Here is a 22,006-nt window from a genome sequence, read left to right on the forward strand (position 1 = left end):
TTTCTCTGGATATACGCCCAGGAGTGGGATTGCTGGATCATAGGGTAGCTGAATTTTTAATTTTGGGGGCACCCTCCATACTGTTCTCCATAGTGGCTGTACCAACTTATATTTCCTCCAGCAGTCTTAGAGGGTTCCCTTTTCTCCAGAGCCTCTTCAGCATTTATTGTTTGTAAATTTTTTGATGATGGCCATTCTGACCAATGTGAGGTGATACCTCATTGTACAGTTTTGATTTGCATTTCTCTGATAATTAGTGACATTGAATTCTTAGCAATATTTTAACTTCACATTCTACTTGTGCTTGAAGCCTGCACCTCTCCACACCTCCCTTCCACACCTAAAACCCAGGGGTCCTGGATATTCTGGCCTCTTTGCTTTTCCAGGGCCACCAGGAACTGGGGATATTAAAGAAAATTATCCTAGCCCCCGTATTTAGGGAACTCTCATTCTAGTGCATGCAGAGGGAGAGAAGTAAAGGAAAATAGTAAATAAAATAAATTCTGTTTTTTCCTTCACGGAGTTGGCAGTTTGGAAAAGGAAGAGGTATTAAATAAATAAACACATAATTTAAAAGTTACATAATTTCTATGACGCTTAGTAACAAGAGTGCAAGAGAGAGAATGACAGGGAGATCTAATCTAAAATCGGAGTATCTAGTTAATGAAGACTTCTCTAGAGAGTAGAATTTGAGCTGAAGATGGTCACATTTTTTTTATGAATACATGATTTGTGGGATAATGTTTTCTCAAGGTATTCCAACAGTTTGATCACGTATAAGTTCATAAACATGCATTCAGATCAACCAGGATAAGTCAGTAGACCCTGTTCTCTTTGTCCTTCCCCTAATGTTAACAATGGGAATGTTATTCACACTCTATTATAAAGCTCTGATAGAGTCTGAATACTTTCCACCTCACTGCCCAGCAAGCCCTTAATAAATATTGAGTATGTGACTAAATGAATGAATGAAGCAATGGGATTTTAGAAACGCTTGCTGAGAGCTTTTGACCCTCTCACTATCTCATGGGACATCATTTGTACAGCGTCATTGTCTTTTGATTCACTTTGTGATTAACCCAGTTTGAAAAAGTGAGGAAAGCAGAACGAATGCCAAGTGTGCTTATACCAAGCAAGTACCCTTCTAAGAAAAAATAGGAGCATTTTTCTAACAATATATCCTGTCCCAAGAAAATTTTAATTCTTAGTATTACTGAAAATTATTTTAATAGGACAAAACAGTTGAGCAAATAAAAAATAGTCCACCACTAGCAATGATCAAACTTTAATAGTATGTAAGGCAATATAAGTTCCTGCATCTGATTCAACAACTCTGGGCCCTATGAGCCATCGAGGAGAGAAATATGCTAGGAGAACCATGATCGAATAAGGACTGATAAGAATGGAGACACATTCAGCTTATTTGGTGAGGCCTCAAATTCCATCTCAACTTCTTAAATTTTTTTCTATTAATAAGTAAGCTGCTGAAGTCAAGGATTCCAAAACTGTCGACCACAGTCTAAGAGGGGGTCATGTAGTTGTCACCAGCTGCTTTCATTCCAACAGAGGAGGACATCTAAGCCCCGAGAGTATCTTACCTCATGACTATTACCGACCACAGTTCTTGACCTTTCCTAATTAATAGAAATTGACAAGGAGACACAGATAATTCTGGCAAAGCTGTAAGGCCCCTGCTGCAGCAGGAGCGAGCAAAGACAAGTAACAGGTTGCCTTGCTTGTTCCCTGAGAGGGGCACAGGGAGCTGGTTCCTTTTATGGGTGAGGGCACGGGCTGATCCATGGGTTGGGCTGGAGGGGTAGTTTAGGTGGTTTGCCAACCCCTTTGGTGGTATTATGTGCAGGGGGCAGGTACTGTACCCTGCTTTTTCTGTGGCAGTTGGGTTTTTGATCTTTTTGTATCTTGTCGTCTATAGTTTACCCCAACGGGGCATGCACACAGCTATTGTTAGTCCCATATGATTTCTTTGTATTTTCTTGTACTGGAAGACATTTGTCCAGGTGCAGGCACTGCAGCAAAGTGTCCAAGGTCCCAGATCCCAGCCTTTCTCACAAGGAGATTAAGAGAGAGAGGAGGCTGACTCTTTAACTCAATGGTCTGGTGGTTAAGACTCTGCACTCCCAATGCAGGGGGCATGGGTTCCATCCCTGGTCAGGGAACTAGGATTCCACATGTGATGTGGCCAAAAAATAATAATAATAATAATAATAATAATAATAAAGGAAGCAGGGTCCTGTCCTTTTTCAAAGGCATGTTATTAAGAGCTTGATTCTATTAGCTCCTTGTAAGGATGGGTTTAGAGGAATGAGATGGATCAATAGCCCATATTGATTCCTTGATACCTTCAGTTAATTTAGGAGACATCTGAAACATATCTACCAGCGGGGTGGCAGGCAATACTAGGAGTAGAATAGAAGCCAGAATAATCAATCAGTGACAGACACTGACGATTTAGGTAAGTGGTCTCCCATGCCAGTTCCAAACAAGAAGACTCAGCACAGATTCCAACACTAAATGGAGCCTTGCTCCAGGCAGCATCCATACGAATCTTCCCTCAGTGTCTCCCAGGGGCAACAGAAGCAGTCACCCCAACTTATGACAGAGTCTCACCTTAAGGACACTTGTTTGTGCCCCTCAGGTTCAGTTTCTCACTTTCTACTTCATAGACTCAGTTCTCCTTCTCTCTCTCATCTAACTCCTTAGGTCCGGGCACTAGTGGTCACTCATTCAATGTCTGTTGAGTGAATGAACATTCTCATCACCAGCCTAGTTACCTGGGTCAGCAACATAATTTGAAAGTCCCAGTGCAAAATGAAAATATGGGGTCTGTAGTTTGAAAGTCCCAGTGTAAGCTGAAAATATGGGGTCTGTAGTTTGAAAACCAGAGAGCAAAGTCCCTTTCTACCATACCTTCTCTCTCACTTTGTCATGATGTTTATTTGCTACTTAATTTGTTCTCAGCAAAGAAAAATTTGAAATTGAAATTATTTGCATGAATTTTACTGTTTATCTTTTATGGTGCAATGACAATTTTAAAACACAAATATAAGAGCATTTAGCTCGGACATAGAATCACTGAAATTGCACAATTCCTATTTCTGTAGCTCATACAAGCATTTGTATTTTATTAACAGAACAGTGGAAATTGTGCACAAAATGAATTCAACTGTTTTTATTTCCCTCCTGGTTTTAATTCAACCAACTCTCTACCTTAGGCTATAGATGATTGTGGATGAGTAAGGAAACTGAAAAGAAAAAGAACAATGGGTCATCCTATCTTTCCCCATTCTGTTATCATTTCAGCATAGGTGATTGGCTAACACAGGGAAGTAAATGAACAAAAAATGTATAATTGGATTTCTTAGGTTTTATATTTCTTTGAACCCCATTACCGGTCATAGTGAGAGCCCTATGAGCACTCAGTCTAATACTCTGTAATATACATAGTATGTTAGCAATTGAATCAGCCCCAAATAACCACCAATGTCTAATCAACTGTATTGTTTTCACATAGCCCCTAGAAATGTCTTCATTATTTTATAAGATTTGTGTATGTGGCTGGAGATAAAGAGGAGAAAGACAATGAGGGAAATACATGACAAGAGATTGCTGTGGCCAATTTTTATCCATCATATTTCCAGTCCCAAGGGTTCTAAATTGATTAAATATAAACATACCTCCTAACCAATGTGGCTTTTGGAGCTCTACAGAGTTCATTTCCCTTACCACCAAGATAATTCAATTCAACAAATATTTATTGAGTTTTACCATATGCTTGCTGTAAGACTGCCAAGACCAGCTAAGGAGGCAGGGCGCTGGCTGTAAATCAAACTTTCCTCCCTGAGAACCACACGAATATTTATTAGCAAAGAGGAATAAAAGTCTTCTGAAAAGTAAAGGAGCTGCTGTACAGGAAACCATGTCCCTGTCTTTGGTGTGTGTGTGGTGACACATCTCCTCATCCTCACATTGGCTTTTTAGTACTCTTTGAAGATAAATTACAGAAAGGAAAGGGGATCTAGGAGCATGTTAAGAGAGCTTTGACTTTCTGTCTTTGGACTCTTAAAGCTAGAAAGGTTACATCTGTCCTTGGACTCTTTTTTTTTTTTTCTTTTTAATTTACTTTTTATTGAAGGATAGTTGCTTTACAGAATTTTGTCATTTTCTGTCGAACCTCAACATGAATCAGCCATAGGTATACATATATCCCCTCCCTTTTGAACCTCCCTCCCATCTCCCTCCCCATCCCACCCCTCTAGGTTGATACAGAGCCCCTGTTTGAGTTTCCTGAGCCATATAGCAAATTCCCGTTGGCTATCTATTTTACATATGGTAATGTAAGTTTCCATGTTACTCTTTGCATACATCTCACCCTCTCCTCCCCTCTCCCCATGTCCATAAGTCTATTCTCTATGTCTGTTTCTCCATTGCTGCCCTGTAAATAAGTTCTTCACTACCATTCTTCTAGATTCCATATATATGTGTTAGAATATGATGTTTATCTTTCTCTTCCTGACTCACTTCACTTTATATAATAGGTTCTAGGTTCATCCACCTCATCAGAACTGACTCAAATGTGTTCCTTTTTATGGCTGAGTAATATCCCATTGTGTATATGTACTACAACTTCTTTATCCATTCATCTGTCGATGGACATCTAGGTTGCTTCCGTGTTCTAGCTATTTTAAGTAGTGCTGCAATGAACAATGGGATACTTGTGTCTTTTTCTATTTTGGTTTCCTCTGGGTATATGCCTAGGAGTGGGATTGCTGGGTCATATGGTGGTTTTATCCCTAGTTTCTTAAGGAATTTCTATACCATCTTCCATAGTGGCTGTATCAATTTACACTCCCACCAACAGTGCAAGAGTGTTCCCTTTTCTCCACAACCTCTCCAGTATTTATTCTTTGTAGACTTTTAAATGATGGCCATTCTGACTGGTGTGAGGTGATATCTCATTGTGGTTTTGATTTGCATTTCTCTAATAATGAGCGATGTTGAGCATCTTTTCATGTGTTTGTTAGCCATCTGTATGTCTTCTTTGGAGAAATGCCTGTTTAGGTCTTTTTCCCACATTTTGATTGGGTTGTTTGTTTTCCTGGTATTGTGTTGTATGAGCTACTTGTATATTTTGGAAATTAATCCTTTGTCAGTTGTTTGATTTGCTATTATTTTCTCCCATTCTGAGGGTTGTCTTTTCACCTTGCTTATAGTTTCCTTTGCTGTGCAGAAGCTTTTAAATTTAATCAGGTCCCACTTGTTCACTTTTGTTTTTGATTCTGTTACTCTAGGAGGTGGGTCATAGAGGATCTTGCTTTGATTTATGTCATTGAGTGTTCTGCCTATGTTTTCCTCTAAGATTTTTATAGTTTCTGGTCTTACATTTGGGTCTTTAATTCATTTTGAGTTTATCTTTGTGTATGGTGTTAGGAAGTGTTCCAATTTCATTCTTTTACATGTAGCTATCCAGTTTTCCCAGCATCATTTATTGAAGAGGCTGTCTTTGCCCCATTGTATTTTCTTGCCTCCTATGTCAAAAATAAGGTACCCATAGGTGCATGGGTTTATTTCTGGGCTTTCTATCTTGTTCCATTGGTCTATATTTCTGTTTTTGTGCCAGTACCATACTGTCTTGATGACTGTAGCTCTGTAGTATAATCTGAAGTCAGGAAGTGGATTCCTCCAGCTCCATTCCTCTTTCTCAAGACTACTTTGGCTATTCAGTGTCTTTGTGTTTCCACATGAATAGTGAAATGTTTTGTTCTAGTTCTGTGAAAAATGCCATTGGTAATTTGATAGGGGTAGCACTGAATCTATAGATTGCATTTGGTAGTATAGTCATTTTCACAATATTGATTCTTCCTACTCAGGAACATGGACTATCTCTCCATCTGTTTATGTCATCTTTGATCTCTTTCATTAGTGTCTTATAATTTTCTGTGTACAGTTCTTTTGTCTCCTTGGGTAACTTTATTCCTAGATATTTAATTCTTTCTGTTGCAATGGTGAGTGGGATTGATTCCTTAATTTCTCTTTCTGATTTTTCATTGTTAGTATATAGAAATGCAAGTGATTTCTGTGTATTGATTCTGTATCCTGCAACTTTGCTAAATTCACTGATTAGCTCTAGTAACTTTCTGATACTATCTTTTGGGTTTTCTATGTACAGTATCATGTCATGTGCAAACAGTGAGTGCTTTACTTATTCTTTTCCAGTCAGGATTCCTTTTATTTCTTTCTCTTCTCTAATTGCTGTAACTTGGACTTCCAAAATTATGTTGAATAATAGTGGTGAAAGTGGACACCCTTGTCTTGTTCCTGATCTTAGGGAGAATGTTTTCAGCTTTTCACCATTGAGAATAATGTTTGCTGTAGGCTTATCACATATGGCCTTTACTATGTTGAGGTAGGTTCCTTCTATGCTCATTTTTTGAAGAGTCTTAATCATAAGTGGCTGCTGAATTTTGTCAAAGGCTTTTTCTGTATCTATTGAGATTATCATATGATTTTTACCTTTCAATTTGTTAATATGTTGTATCACATTGATTGATTTGTGTCTATTGAAGAATCCTTGCATTCCAGAAATAAACCCAGTTTGATCATGATGTATGAGCTTTTTGATGTGTTGCTGAATTCTGTTTGCTAAAATTTTGTTGAGGATTTTGCATCTATGTTAATCAGTAATATAGGCCTGTACTTTTATTTTTGTGTGTTGTCTTTGTCTGGTTTTGGTATCAGGATGATGGTGACCTCATAGAATGAGTTTGGAAGTGTTCCTTCCTCTGCAATTCTTGGAAAGAGTTTTAGAAGGATAGGCATTAGCTCTTCTCTAAATGTTTGATAGAATTCTCCTGTGAAGCCATCTGGTCCTGGGCTTTTGCTTTTGGGAGATTTTTTGATCACAGCTTCAATTTCAGTGCCTATAATTAGGCTGTACATAATTTCTATTTCTTCCTGGTTCTGTCTTAGAAGATTGAACTTTTCTAGGAATCTGTCCATTTATTCCAAGCTATCCATTTTATTGCTATATAGTTGTTCATAATAATCTTTTATAATCAGTTGTATTTTTGCATTGTCTGTTGTAACCTCTCCTAGACTTTTCCCTTTCAGTACTTTAAATATATCTTGCCATTCCCTTCTGGGCTGCAGAGTTTCTGCTGAAAGATCAGCTGTTAAGTGTATGGGGTTTCCGTTGTATGCTACTTGTTGCTTCTCCCTGGCTGCTTTTAATATTCTTTCTTTGTGTTTAGTCTTTGTTAGTTTGATTAGTATGTGTCTTGGCGTGTTTTTCCTTGGGTTTATCCTGTATGGGACTCTTTGTGCCTCTTGGACTTGATGGACTATTTCCTTTTCCATGTTGGGGAAAGTTTCAACTATCATCTCTTCAAAAATTTTCTCATACCCTTTTGTTTTCTCTTCTTCTTCTGGGACCCCCTATAATTCGGATGTTGGTGCATTTGATATTGTTCCAGAGGTCTCTGAGACTATCCTCAGTTATTTTCATTCTTTTTACTTTATTCTGCTCTTCAGAAGTTATTTCCACCATTTTATCTTCCAGCTTATTGATTTGTTCTTCTGCTTCAGATATTCTGCTATTGATTCCTTCTAGAGTATTTTTTTAATTTCAGTAATTGTGTTGTTTGTCTCTGTATATTTATTCTTTAATTCTTCTAGGTCTTTGTTAATTGATTCTTGCATTTACTCCATTTTGTTTTCAAGGTTTTTGATCATCTTTACTATCATTATTCTGAATTCTTTTTCAAGTAGTTTGCCTATTTCTTCTTCATTTATTTGGACTTCTGTGTTTCTAGTTTGTTACTTCATTTGCATTTGTGTAGTATTTCCCTGGCTTTTCTTTTTTTTTTTTTTTTAACTTATTATGTTTGAGGTCCCAGGCTTCAAGGTTGAATTCTTTCTTTCTTTTGGTTTCTGCCCTCCTAAGGTTGGTCCAATGGTTTGTGTAAGCTTCGTATAGGGTGAGATTTGTGCTGAGTTTTTGTTTGTCTGTTTGACTTCCTCTGATGGGCAAGGCTGAGTGAGGTGGTAATCCTGTCTGTTGATGACTGGGTTTGTATTTTTGTTTTGTTTGTTGTTTAGATGAGGCATCCTGCACATGATGCTGCTGGTGGCTGGGTGATGCTCGATCTTGTATTCAAGTGGTTTCCTTTGTGTGTGTTCTCACTAGTTGATACTCCCTAGGGTTAGTTCTCTGGTAGTCTGGGTCTTGGAGTCAGTGCTCTCACTGCAAAGGCTCAGAGCTTGATCTCTGGTCAGGAATGAAGTTTCCACAAGTGGTTTGTTATGGCATTAAGTGAGATTAAAACAAATATCCAAAAACAAGAAACCAAAGATAAACCCCAAATGGCAGTTACAAAATCAGGCAAATAGTAATTAAAATAATGGAATATACACATATACATATATACCCGTGAGCAAAGTCAAAACAGTCCAACAAAAATAGATTGACACAGTGAACAAAGGAAATAAAAAATTATAGTTACCAGTTAAAAACAAAACTAACTAAAGCACAAACTGGAAAACAAAACTAGAGCAAGATGCTAAGTGGGGACTAAAACAATGAAAACAAAACTAACAAATATATTGAGAGGAAAGGAAAGAAAGAATAGATATGCAAAGTTAAATAGAGGTAGATGAAGAAGATTTATGTACATTAAAGATTAACTGCAAAGGGAAAAGAACAGTAGGAAATGAAAAAAGGAATAAATATAGAAAAATATAATAGGTTTAAAAAGAATTTTAATTATAAAAAAAAGGAAAAAAAAAAACAGAAGAATAATGGAAAAAGGAAAACTCCACAGAACTGTAAAAGCCCAGTGTAGAGGCAGAGGTTTATAACAACAATAAAAAGTGTGAATGAATATACACATATACATATACATCCATAAGCAAAATCAAAACAGTCCAACAAAAATAAAGTACAATAGATTGACTGGGCAAACAAAGGAAACCAAAAATTATATCTACCAGAACAAAACCAACTAAATCACAAACTGGAAAGCAAAACTAAAGCAAGATACCAATGGGGAATAAAGCAATGAAAACAAAACTAACAAATATGTTGAGAGGAAAGGAAAGAAAAATAATAGACATGCAAAGTTAAATAGGGTAGGTAAAGATGAGTTATATACATTAAAGACTAACTGCAAGGGGGAAAGAATAGTCATAAAGCAAACAAAGGCATAAATGTAGAAAAAATAATAATAGGTTTAAAATATTAAAAAATAAAATTTAAAAAAAGAAGAAAAAAAAAAGGAAAGCTCCACGAACTGCAAAAGCCCAATGTAGAGGAAGAGATTTATAACAACAATAGAAAATATAAGCTTAATTAGATTTCACAGTGCCAATAAAATCGACAGCTACAACAGAGGGGGAGGGGGAGGGGGAAAAAAAGTCCAAAAGAATCTACAGAACAATTCAGAGCATAAGAATAATGAATGTTTTTCTTGAGTCACTGCTGTCAGAGTCCTTTCCCTCGCCAGGAGTCACAGTCCACCTCCCTCTCCCTAGATGCCCTCCAGCACTGCGCTGATCTCTGGACCTGCTGTGGGGGCAGCTCAGAGTCTAATCCGGTCCTACTCCTCTGTGCTCTTGCCTCCAGTGTCCACAGCTATCAGACCTAGTGCGTTTTGTTTTGTGGGAGCGGTCAGTGACCTTTTATATATTCCATAGACACAGAGTCGGCCTGGTTGATTGTGTGGATTTAATCTGCAGCTTGTACAGCCGGTGGGAAGGTTTTGGGTCTTCTTCCTTAGCCACACTGCCCCTGGGTTTCAACTGTGGTTTATTTCCACCTCTGCGTGTGACTCATCCACTGGGGTTTGCTCCTGAGGCTGCCCTGGAGGACTGGGTTTGCCCCTGTGAGGGCCAGTGTGGAGGTGGTGCAGCTGCCTGGGTCGCAGGGGTTCTGGCAGCACCTGGTCCTCAGGGGAGTTGGCGGCTAGGGCAGCAGGAAATATAGCGCTCTAGAAGGGGATGGCAACCAGTATAGGCCAATACATTCCACTCTTCTTGCCTGGAGAACCCCCTCCCTGGCAGAGAAGCCTGGCAGGCCACAGTCTACAGGGTCGCAAAGAGTCGGACACTACCAAAGCAACCCTGCGTGCATAGAGGCAAGACTTTCTTTGCCTGTGGCAGCTCTGCCCCAGTGAGAGCTGAGCATGAAGGTGGCACAGCTGCTTGGCTTGCGGGGACCCTGGTGGCAAGTGTGCAGGGACACGACCTGCCTCTGCCACAGGAGTTCTGGCCCTATCAGAGTCTTTTTTCGAGCCTCTTGTAGCTGGCCATCAGAAGGCCTCTTTGGCCAGTCTTTCTCCATAGCTCTGCCCGTTCAGGCACTTAGAGGGCTCCCTTGCCTGGGGTCCTTCTCTGTTGTTCGGCCTATCAGGCACATGGGGGGCCCCCCTGACCGGGTCTTACTCTGTAGTTTGGCCCATCAGTCACTTAAAGGAGCGTCCTGGGTGAGGTCCTGCTCTGTAGTTAGCCCGGCAGGTGTTTGTTTCTCTACTGTTCAGCTGCGGATGCTGGCATGTGGGGAGAGAGAGCTATGGTGATGGCTCCACCCCCTATGCATGACTCAGCAGTATTCTCCTTGCTTCCATAACTGCCTGGCTTTCCTCCACCAGCATTTCCCACCACAGTCTCCTCCCTCACATCCCCTCGATCTGTCTCTCCACAGTCAACAGCAGCCCTCCCCCTGGGATTGCTCCACAATCCCCAAACTCCAGCTCCCAGCCGCTGCACCTTCCAGGGGACGTGTGTCCCCGTCCGGGGTGTGTATGGCTGCAGCACGGACTGTCTGATCGTCATTCCATTTAGGCTGCCACAGATCAGCTGTTTCACTCTAAGCCTTCAGTGTTTCTCCCTGACTCAGACAAGTGCCCCGATATGGGGATCAGACCCCTGCTTCAGTTCCCCCACCAGCTGAGCGCAGATCCAGTCCTATTAACACTCCTGTTTTCCCCCTAGTTCCTTCGTCCTACTGAGTTTTGCAGTGGTTCTGTATATTCTTCTCCACTGGTCAGGTCCTCCTGTCTGCTCTCAACTGGTGTTCTGCATGCACTTCTGTGTCTGAAGGTGTGTTCCTGATGTATCTGAGGGAGATGTACTCCATATCCACCTATTCCTCCACCATCTTTTTCTCCTGCCTGTCCTTAGACTCTTAAAGCTAGGAAGGTTACATCAGGAATAGCTGGCTAGAAATTCTGGAAGGACTGCTATGGTTTTATCTGGAGGGCAGGTGGCCAAACTTCTGCTGAAATAAAGGGTTCTCCTAACCTACTGGCAATAAAAATGAAAAAAGACATTTTCAGATTAACTGTGAACATAATCTGAGTGTTTATCTTCTAGAAGTGAAGACAGAATTTGAGAAGAAATGGTTCTTCCATTCATTGAATGAATGAATATTTCATTCATGAATGAATGAATAGAAATATTTTCTGAATTCCTATCCTTATGTCAAGCATTGCAACTTCAAACAAGACATTGTGTTTTCCAAGATGGTACTCTCAGGCTAGCGGAGAAATGTTTACATAAAAAGCAATTGCAATACAATGTAACAAGTACATAGAGCTAAATATGGGCATTATAGGACATCCTGAGGGCTGACCCAAAACCCTTGTCCCAGCACTTAGTAGCTTCCAGCAGAGTGGATGCTTAACAAATATTTGGTGAATGCATGAATGAACAAGTAAAGAAAAAGCTTCTCAGAGGAGTTAGTAGTTATGGTTAGTCTTTCAAAATGTATTAGGAGTTATCAAGATTGTTCTATGCAGAAAGAACAAGTGCAAAATCCCAGGTGCCAAAGACAGAAAGATATGTCAGAGAAAATCCAAAGAGATCACTATGGTGGATTATAAGGTGTGAGAAGGTGAGAGATAAGAGACATGCCCACAGAAGTGAGCTTTAGATGTCATCTAAGAGGGACTGGACTTTTTTTTTTAATTGAATTTTTTATTAGAAAAAAAATGCATAAATATGGGACTGGACTTTATACAAAGAGCAAGGCAGAGCTCCTGAAAGGACAAAAGCAGGAAAGCAATGTGATTAGATTGGTTATTTAGGAAACTCACTCTGGCTACAGCATGGAGTATGGACTTTTAAAGTAGGTGGGCACTATTGGAGAGCAATGGCCAAAATGTCACAAGGCTTTCAATTCCCTTCTCCTAACTTCTCCCCAGGAACTAACACACTCCTCTCTGCAGTGAGCCCTAGAAGGAACCCTCATCTTCTCTCAGCAGGATTAAGCTTCCTTGCTGAGCAATCTCTTGTCATATATTTCCCTCATTGTCTTTCTCCTCTTTACATCTGGCCATATAGACAAATCTTATAAAATAACAGGGATATTTCTCTGGGTTTTGTGAAAACATAGGGCTTCCCTGTAGCTCAAGTGGTAAAGAATCTGCCTGCAATGCAGGAGACCAGGGTTCAATCCCTGGGTCGGGAAGATTCTCTGGCGAAGGGAATGGCAATCCACTCCAGTATCCTTGCCTGGAGAATTCCATGGACAGAGAAGCCTGGTGGGCTACAGTTCATGGGGTCACAGAGTCGGGCACGACTGAGTGACTAAAAAACACACACACATGTAAAAACAATTAGTTGCCAGAAAGATGAAAAAGAACATCAGAGAGATGATCCTGGGGTCTCTGGGGTTTTCAGACAGTCAAGGACTAAGTGTAACAAACCCATCCTTCTAACAAAATTTGGTTTCAGAAATGGAGTGTCTGATTTTAGCTAAAAGTAAAAGTCATTCAGTCATTTCTGACTCTTTGCGACCCCGTGGACTGTAGCCCACCAGGCTCCTCTGTCCATGAAATTCACCAGGCAAGAATGCTGGAGTGGTTGCTGTTTCCTTTTCCAGGAGATCTTCCCAACCCAGGAATTGAGCCCTGGTCTCCTGCATTGCAGGCAGATTCTTTACTGTCTGAGCCACCAGGGAAGCCCTGAATTTTAGTTAACCCTCTACTTTTGGACATCAAATGTGAGAAACATTCTCAAAAGAGCCATGACTTGACTCATTTCATGTATAAGGAAGAGAGAGAAGTTCCAGAGTGTTCATTTATCCATCATCCCTTGTCAAAAATCCTCAAATTCTGTTGGAATTACTTTGTTTTTCATGCTTGCCCAACAGTATCTTAATCTTTCTTATGTATCCACAAGAACTTTTCTTTTCTTTTCTGAGATAAGAAAGACTGAATTTTATTGTGAATGAATTCAATTTTTGATAAACTTTTTTACATTAGCACAGTTTTTGATATACAGAAAAATTGTGAAGGTAATACAGAGGGTTTCCATGTACCTCACACTCAGTTGCCCCTCTTTGTAGTGTATACTAGTATACACTTGTCACAGTTAATGAACCAATATTGATACATTACTGTTGATGAAAGTCCATCCATTATTCAGATTTAAAAACCAAAGCACTTTTAAATTATCTTTGTACATTTATCCTGCAGAAGCTCCTTATAACTAAGGGCACACGGTTGGAGTTAGACTGCACAAGTTCAATTCTGGGTCCACCTCTTAGCTCTGTATGCATGCATGTGAAGTTGCTTCAGTCATGTCCAGCTCTTTGAGACCCCATGGACTGTAGCCTGCCAGGCTCCTCTGTCCATGGGATTCTCTAGGCAAGACTACCAGAGTGGGTTGCCATTTCCTCCTCCAGGGTTACCACTTCCAGACCCAGGGATCAAACCTGCATCTCTTATGCCTCCTGCATTGGCAGGTGGGTTCTTTACCACTGAACCACCTGGAAAACCCCTTATTAGCTGTATGACCTATATAATTCAGCTCTCTGCATCTCAGTTCCCCCACCTGTAAAGTGGGAATAATAACAGTTCTTATCCTCTAGGATTGTCCTGATAATTAAATGACAATTCATAAGAACCCTTTAGCACAGCATTAGCCACAGAATAACAACTCAGTAAGTGAAAGTTATGCAGTTGATGGCATTTGTCCAGTTAGAAGTCTCAGATTTTTCTCCATATTTTTTCTGTACATACTCTTTTGTCCTATGACAGTCTAAAAATGGTTTTAAAGTAAGTTGCTTCAGGTTTGAGTAACTGTAATTGTACTTCTCACACTCAGAAATAACTTGCAGTCCCATTTAATGTAGACATCAATAATGAAATCTCTAAAGGATAAGTGATTCCTACAAACTTTATTCATTACAGAGAGGTGAGTGGGTATAATGGTGAGAAGGATTGATTAGTAGATAAGAGAGACATGCGTTTTAACACTCACTATGCTGAGTACAATGAATAATAGAGTGACCTTAAGAAACTTAATTAACCTCTGGTTTTTCCCATCTGTAAAAATGAGTTGCTGTGTATATTTAATAATAAAGTGTATGTAAACTTGCCAGGTGGCACAATGGTAATGAATTTGCCTGCCAGTGCAGGAGACACAAGAGATGTGAGTTTGATCGCTGGATTGGGAAGATCCCCTGGAGTAGGAAATGGCAACCCACTCCAGCATTCTGGCCTGGAGAATTCTGTGGACAGAGGAGCCTGGCTGTCACAGAGTCAGATACAACTAAGCAACACACACACACACACACACACACACACACTTTCTGGCACATAGCAACCACTCAATAAATAAAGTTATAATTGTTTCTTAACTTACTAAAGATCCAGGAGAAAAAATGAAGATTTTGTAGTCTAAGCTGTTTCTCTTTCTCTGTAATGTACACATTTGTTGCTGAAACAGAATGAATTCCCAACACCTCATCAAAAGAAATATTTGAATGTAGAAAAATAATCAATCTCTTTGGAGTTGATACCATTTGTTTCACATAGCTCAGAACTTCTTTGCCTAGTCTGAACCTTTGTAATGTCATCATGAAGGAATCAGACTTCCTTAATCCAGTAATTCTTTAGTTATTATTTCAAAGGAGAGGAGTCAAAGTTAGATTCACATAAGGACTCTCCCTTCTTCATTATCCATGTGGTAAAATGTACTTGATTCCAAATAGCTCACGTAGAACCCAGTTACAAGTCTTCGGTGAAGAGATGGTACTGGAATCACAGAATCTTCCTATCGGCTTTAACTCTCCCATCTGCCTACTTTGGAGCAACCATTCGCACCTAGGAAAAGACTAAAATGCAAGGGTTTACAAAACACAAGAAGAACCAAAGAGCTGAACTTCTACCTGGAATAGATAGTCCTTCCTTAAGGGGACAAGAATGGAATTTCTAGAGAACACAGCTTGGCTTGATCAAGGCTATACAAGGAAGAACTGTGGGTGGGGGAAACCAGATGGTATATTCCCTTGGAACACCCTAATAAGACTGCACGCTTTTCCTTATTACTTATTTTAGTGTGAAACAAAGGCCACATTAGATATATAAAGTCTTAATACCCCACCTGTACTGCTCAGGAATTCAGCCCTACTGCAAACATTGGGGATGACTTACTCTGCCACACTTGGGTGAAGGGCCATCAAAGTTCTTCCTACAGATAACTCAGAAAGAAATTCTGACTGTCAGATGCTGTAAGCATTGAGGCATAGGGAGCCAATTGCCCTATTTCTCTCCTCTTCTCCACCTATCCCCCTCCTCCAACAAACTTGGGAGAATCACACAATATAGAACAGACAGAGAGCCCTGGTATACTTTGTTGGCCTGCAGTGATCTTGTCTAGTAAGTAGATCATCACATCACTAACAGAGAAAATTACAGCCAAAATTATTTGAAGTCTCATGGCAGAACTGAGTTATATACAGGCTCTATTACTTAATCTCTCTATCCTTGTCTTGGGACTGACAAAAGCTAGTGGGAACATTTTGAAGGTGGCCTGAAGATAGGGACTCGATGCTTCTGTCAGAAACCCACCCAGAGAACCAAGGACATGGGTAATACTATGAATATATGTATTAGTCAAGACAGGCAAGGTTAGGCTGCAGTGGCCAAGTAACACCAAATCTCAGTGGTTTAATACAATAAGGTTTATTTCTCACTATGTCACATGTCCACTGCAGATCTACAAGGCTCTGTTCCACTCACAGACCCAGATGAACTGAGGCTTTGCCATTTCATAGCTGTATCATCTGGAACACTTACCTCTCTTATCAGCAAGAGAAGAGAAATATCTCAGGTCAGGCTACCCTGGAAACAGATCAAGATGATTCTGTGCATAACAGAGTTAATTCAAAATTGAAGTCTATGAGAAAAGGGGAAATTGGTTGAGCAAAAAGAATTACTGAACATAAGTAACAACAAAGGTCTTGGCAGCATGCAGGGAGTTCTAGAGCTGAAATGGTTGTTCAGCATTGTTTCACCTTAAGTCAAAGGATCGGAGCACTTCTTAGCCCACATCAACCCTCTCCATCAATTCAGAGTCCTGGACCCCACATTATTCTGTGAGTGAGTGAGTGATAGTTGCTCAGTCATGTCCAACTCTTTGCGACCCCATGGACTATACAGTCCATGGAATTCTCTAGGCCAGAATACTGGAGTGGGTAGCCTTTCCCTTCTCCAGAAGATCTTCCCAACCCATGGATTGAACCCAGGTCTCCCACATTACAAGCAGATTCTTTACTAGCTAAGCCACAAGGGAAGCCCAAGAAAACTGGAGTCAGTAGCCTATTCTCCAGGGGATCTTGCCAACCCAGGATTATTCTAGTAGGTCCTGTCACCTGGCTTTCAGTTCTCTTCAAGTTGCCTACTCTCTTACTTCACATCATCATGATGAACATCTTTGCCTGGACACCTACCAATTACCTTCTTTTGCATCTTTCAGACAGGTCTCCCTAACCAAGTATCTTTTTGAATTTCTGATACCCCAAACCCTGAAACCCCAGAATTCAGCCAAGACCATTAAACTGGGAAAGAAAGAAAAACTTCTCCACCTTAACATTCTTTGAAAGTGCATTTCTGTGATGAACTAGTTTTTTCTATTAATCACCTGCTTCTTTCTCACTGTCCCTGTATATACACATTACTTTTTATCATTAGAGAGTCATTACTTACTTCATCTAGACAATGCCCTGTGTTTTAAGGACCTAGACCAATCATAATTAAAGCAGGGTACGGATCACTGCATACACAGCATTAGTCCTTGGACATGCAGTAGCTATTAACCTACTTTAATAATTGACTGAGACTATTGATTCTTTAAATATAGTATATGTTTCTATCTTAGTGGAACCAATTACAGTTTATAAGTCTGTTGAATAGCTGACTCGTCAAAACTCAACTCACTCAATCTCAGGGACTTGGGAGATAATGAATGACAACTAAGTGACCTCTGACCCATGGATGAGAGGGGCTGGGCTACTGATTGAGTACAACTCAAATGCTCTATGAGTATTTCCACTGAAATGGTACCTAGGGATGGAGTGTGTGAGGAGCAGAACAGTCTAATGGGACAGGCCATCATTATAAATCTCCTGTGATTGCCTACTTAAACCAGATTTCACAAACGAGTAGCCAGCCACAGACATAGTTTTGGATTAGTGCCGATCTTTAAAATTGGAAAATTTTCTCTTAACGGTTTGTATTCCAAGCATGAATTGAAAAGTCAGCCTGGACAGTGCTGAGCCATCCTTGTGGCAGAAACTGAGAGGTCAAGGAGTGGCGCTTCCCACAGGACACTCACTCTCCAGGTCACCAGGGTGCCACTACTCCCCCGTGTTACGGACTGAACTGTGTCCCCCTCAGATCCATATGTTGAAGCTCTAACCCCCAGTGTGACCATAGTTGGACATTGGATGCTTGAAGAGATAATCAAGGTTAAATGAGGGTCTGCAGGGTGGAGCCCTAATCCATTCAGACTAATGTCCTCGGAGGAGGAAGAGACGCCAGTGATGCATACACAGAGGAACGACCGCGAGAGGACACAGCAAGACACAGCCATCAGCAAGTCAAGGAGACAAGCCTCAGGAGGAAAACTTGCCGACACCTTGATGTTGGACTTTCTGCCTCCACAACTGTGAGAAATCAGTTTCCGCCCTTTAAGCTGCCCAGCATGGGGTAATTTGTAATGGCAGCCTGAGCCGACCAAGACACCCACTGTGCTATCCACACAGTCCATCACTGGGCCTGTGCTGTAGAGTTTTCGCTCACGCCCCCAATCATCTCACTCATTCCCCCTCTGGGTCCAGGAGGAATCTCATCTGTGACCCAGGGGACAAGTACTTTGAACAGCAATAAAATGTAGATGGTGCTGCAGTTTAAAAAAAAAAAGAAGAAGAAGAAGTGACTTTGGGAGAAGATATTGAAGTAAGTAAAAAATGAAAATCAAGTTGAATATTTAGGTAAAAACAGTTTTAGCAAAAGCAAACATCCCTCATACAAAACACACCTCCATGAACAAAATTTTAACAGTTTGTAAAATTATATCAAGTTTAAGTTTCAGAAGAATATAGCAGTTACAATCATTGATTTTGAAACAAAAAGTGGAGGAAATTCTGAGTCCATGTCTTGTCTGTGCCACCTTCTGATTCTGTGCTCTTGATCTCCATTTCCTCAGCTTGAAAAAAATAAATAGTAGTACAGGGATGTGTGTTAGCCATACAAGGACCTAGCAAGGGCCTGGAGCATGAAAGAGCAAAGTAATTGAACCTACTCATTCTCTTAGGATGCTTTCAATTACAAATAGCAGAAATTCCAGCTTAAGGTGGTCTGAATAATAAGGAATTGGCTCAAAGCCTGGAAATACAAAATCGGGGTGGGTTTCAGGGTTGACTTAATCCAATAGCTCCAACAAGCTCGGCTTCTCTGCAGTTACCTTAATTCTAGTCTCATTACCATGTGTCAACCTCATCCTCAGACTGGTAGCTAAATGGCTATCGCAGGTCTGGGTTCTAAAATGTCTAGAGGAAACAAGTATGTTTTTTTCCTATGACTTTCTCTGTAAGTACCTACAAACTTTTTTCATGCCCCATTGAGTCAAAAATGCCGGTGCCATTTCCTTGTTGCTAGGGAAATGTCATTATCTGATTGGCTTAGCCCTGGATTCCTGAAAGTGAAAGCAAAGTCATTCAGTCGTGTCCAACTCTTTGGGACCCCATGGACTGTAGCCTTCGAGGTTCCTCCATCCATGGAATTTTCCAGGCAAGAGTACTGGAGTGGGTTGCCCTTTCCTTCTCCAGGGGATCTGCCTGACCCAGGGATTGAACCCGGGTCTCCAGCATTGCAAGCAGACGATTTTACCATCTGAGCCTCCAGGGAAGTGGATTGCTGAACCCATCATTAATAAAGAGAATGGTACCATGAGTAGTTTGAAACAAAGATCACTCCTAGGGTTCTGATCAGTTGGAGGGAGAGGTGGCAGATGCCTTAACAAAATCTGAGGCCTGCTGTGAGGGAAGTGGATATTAGAAGCTGTGCAGGTGACCAACAGTGAACACTATGTTAATATTTTCTTAGGGAAAGAAACAGAAATCATAATTTGTGGAATTGAGGTCTTCCTTAGACCATATTTTAATCTTCACATCAGTACTGTGAGGTGGGCTTTTGGGGCTTTTTGTAAGGAACTACCAGAGAGAGGAGCATCCTGGGTCACAAATCTAAAAAGCCATCAAGAGTCAGAGTCTCACCTCTGAGACTTTGCTCCTTTTCTGTACAATGAATGTAGCAGCAGCACTTATCTCACAGGGCCTTGCGAGAACTGGATGAGTTAATTCATGTGACATGCTTGGAGAGTGTCTGGTACACAGTGAGGACGCAGTAACATCTAGCATTGTCCTAACTTCATTTCATGGGATCTGAGTTCATCAGTGGTAAGAAACTCCATTGTTTTGGTGAGGGGGGGGCAGGGAGGGAGGGAAAGAAGGAAGGAAAGAAGGAAAAGAGAAAGGAAGAGAGAGGGAGAGGAAGAAAGAAGGAAGAGAGGGAGAGGAAGACAGAGAAAGAAAGAAAGAGGAAAGAAAGCTATTAATTAAACTGTAACCTAAGGCATTCTTATCCCTTAAAATTTTATATGCATTGGCAGAATACTTTTGACTTAATGAAATATAGATTTCCTTATCATAAATCACCTTTGTGTGTACATTAAAAGGAAATGTGAGTGAAATAAATTGGTTAAGGTATTCCTAAAACTACTTCAAAATTCAGAGCTATAATCTTAATCACTTTTCCACTTAGTCATCAGTATCCAAGTTCTTCCCATGATGTCATCCCTCAGTACCGTGAAGAGTAGTTTACTTCTAAATTAACTGCTAAAATCATAAAAAGCCTTTTCTGAGGGCCTCCCTTAACATGGTTTTGTAGCTATGTAGAGGTAACCTTCATGGACTCTGGCTGTAGAGAAATTGCCCATAGTCTGAACAAAAATTGGTTTCTAGCAGTTGAAAGAGTATTCCACTCCTGTCTCCAGGATTTTCATGCAACCTTTTGACACCCATTCAGCAGGTTTTGCTGCTGATGCTTTTTCTTTAATTTATTTATTTTAATTGGAGACTAATTACTTTACAATATTATAGTGGGTTTCGCCATACCTGCTGACACTTTGAATGCATGTATAAATGATGCTAACTGCCTCACAATAGCTGCCTTCCTAAGAGAGATTATAAACTGCCATCAAGTAAACCAGTCCATCCTAAAGGAAATCAGTCCTTAATATTCATTGGAAGGACTGATGCTGAAGCTCAAACTCCAATACTTTGGCCACCTGATGCAAAGAACCGACTTATTGGAAAAGACCCTGATGCTGGGAAAGATTGAAAGTGGGAGAAGAAGGGGATGATAGAGGATGAGATGGTTGGATGGCATCACCAATGCAATGGACATGAGTTTGAGTAGGCTCCGGGAGTTGGTGATGGACAGGGAAGCCTGGCATGCTGCAGTCCATGGGGTTGCAAAGAGTCGGACAAGATTGAGCAACTGAACTGAACTGAACTGAATCAGGTAAAAGATGTATTCCAGTTTCAGAGTTCTTAAAAAATGAATGATGTGACTCTTGGAGTTGATAAAACAAAGCACTCTGATTATTAGTTTTATTCTTGTTTTTAGCTGTTTATCTACAAAGAATATAAGTCTGACAGTAAAACCAAAATCAGATGCCAAATAGGAACAAAGTAGTAATCAAATACAGACAAAAATTGAAAACAAGTTGAGTTACACTTGGCTCTTACTGAGAAATTTTAAAAGTCAAATGATAGAGACCACAAAAAAGTTTATTTGAAGGACTTCCTGGTGGCACAGTGGTTAAGAGTCCACCTGCCAATGCAGGTGATACAGGTTCAATCCCTGGTCCAGGAAGATCCCACATGCCTCAGATCAACTAAGCCTAAGTGTCACAACTACTGAACCCATGCTTTAGAGCCTGTGCTCTGCAACAAGAAAAGCCACTACAATGAGAAGCATTGCAACTAGAGAGTATCCCCTGCTCGTCACAACTAGAGAAAGCCCACACACAACGAGGACCCAGTGCAGCCAGAAATAAATAAATAAATAATTTTAAAAAAATCAACCTGCCTGACTTCAGGCTCTACTACAAAGCCACAGTCATCAAGACAGTATGGTACTGGCACAAAGACAGAAATATAGATCAATGGAACAGAATAGAAAGCCCAGAGATAAATCCACGAACCTATGGACACCTTATCTTCGACAAAGGAGGCAAGAATATACAATGGAAAAAAGACAACCTCTTTAACAAGTGGTGCTGGGAAAACTGGTCAACCACCTGTAAAAGAATGAAACTAGAACACCGTCTAACACCATACACAAAAATAAACTCAAAATGGATTAAAGATCTAAATGTAAGACCAGAAACTATAAAACTCATAGAGGAGAACATAGGCAAAACACACTCCGACATGAATCACAGCAGGATCCTCTATGACCCACCTCCCAGAATATTGGGAATAAAAGCAAAAATACACAAATGGGACCTAATTAAACTTAAAAGCTTTTGCACAACAAAGGAAACTATAAGCAAGGTGAAAAGACAGCCCTCAGAATGGGAGAAAATAATAGCAAATGAAGCAACAGACAAAGGATTAATCTCAAAAATATACAAGCAG

This window comes from Odocoileus virginianus, chromosome 15 (assembly GCF_023699985.2).
Source record: "Odocoileus virginianus isolate 20LAN1187 ecotype Illinois chromosome 15, Ovbor_1.2, whole genome shotgun sequence".
NCBI classification, from domain to species: domain Eukaryota; kingdom Metazoa; phylum Chordata; class Mammalia; order Artiodactyla; family Cervidae; genus Odocoileus; species Odocoileus virginianus.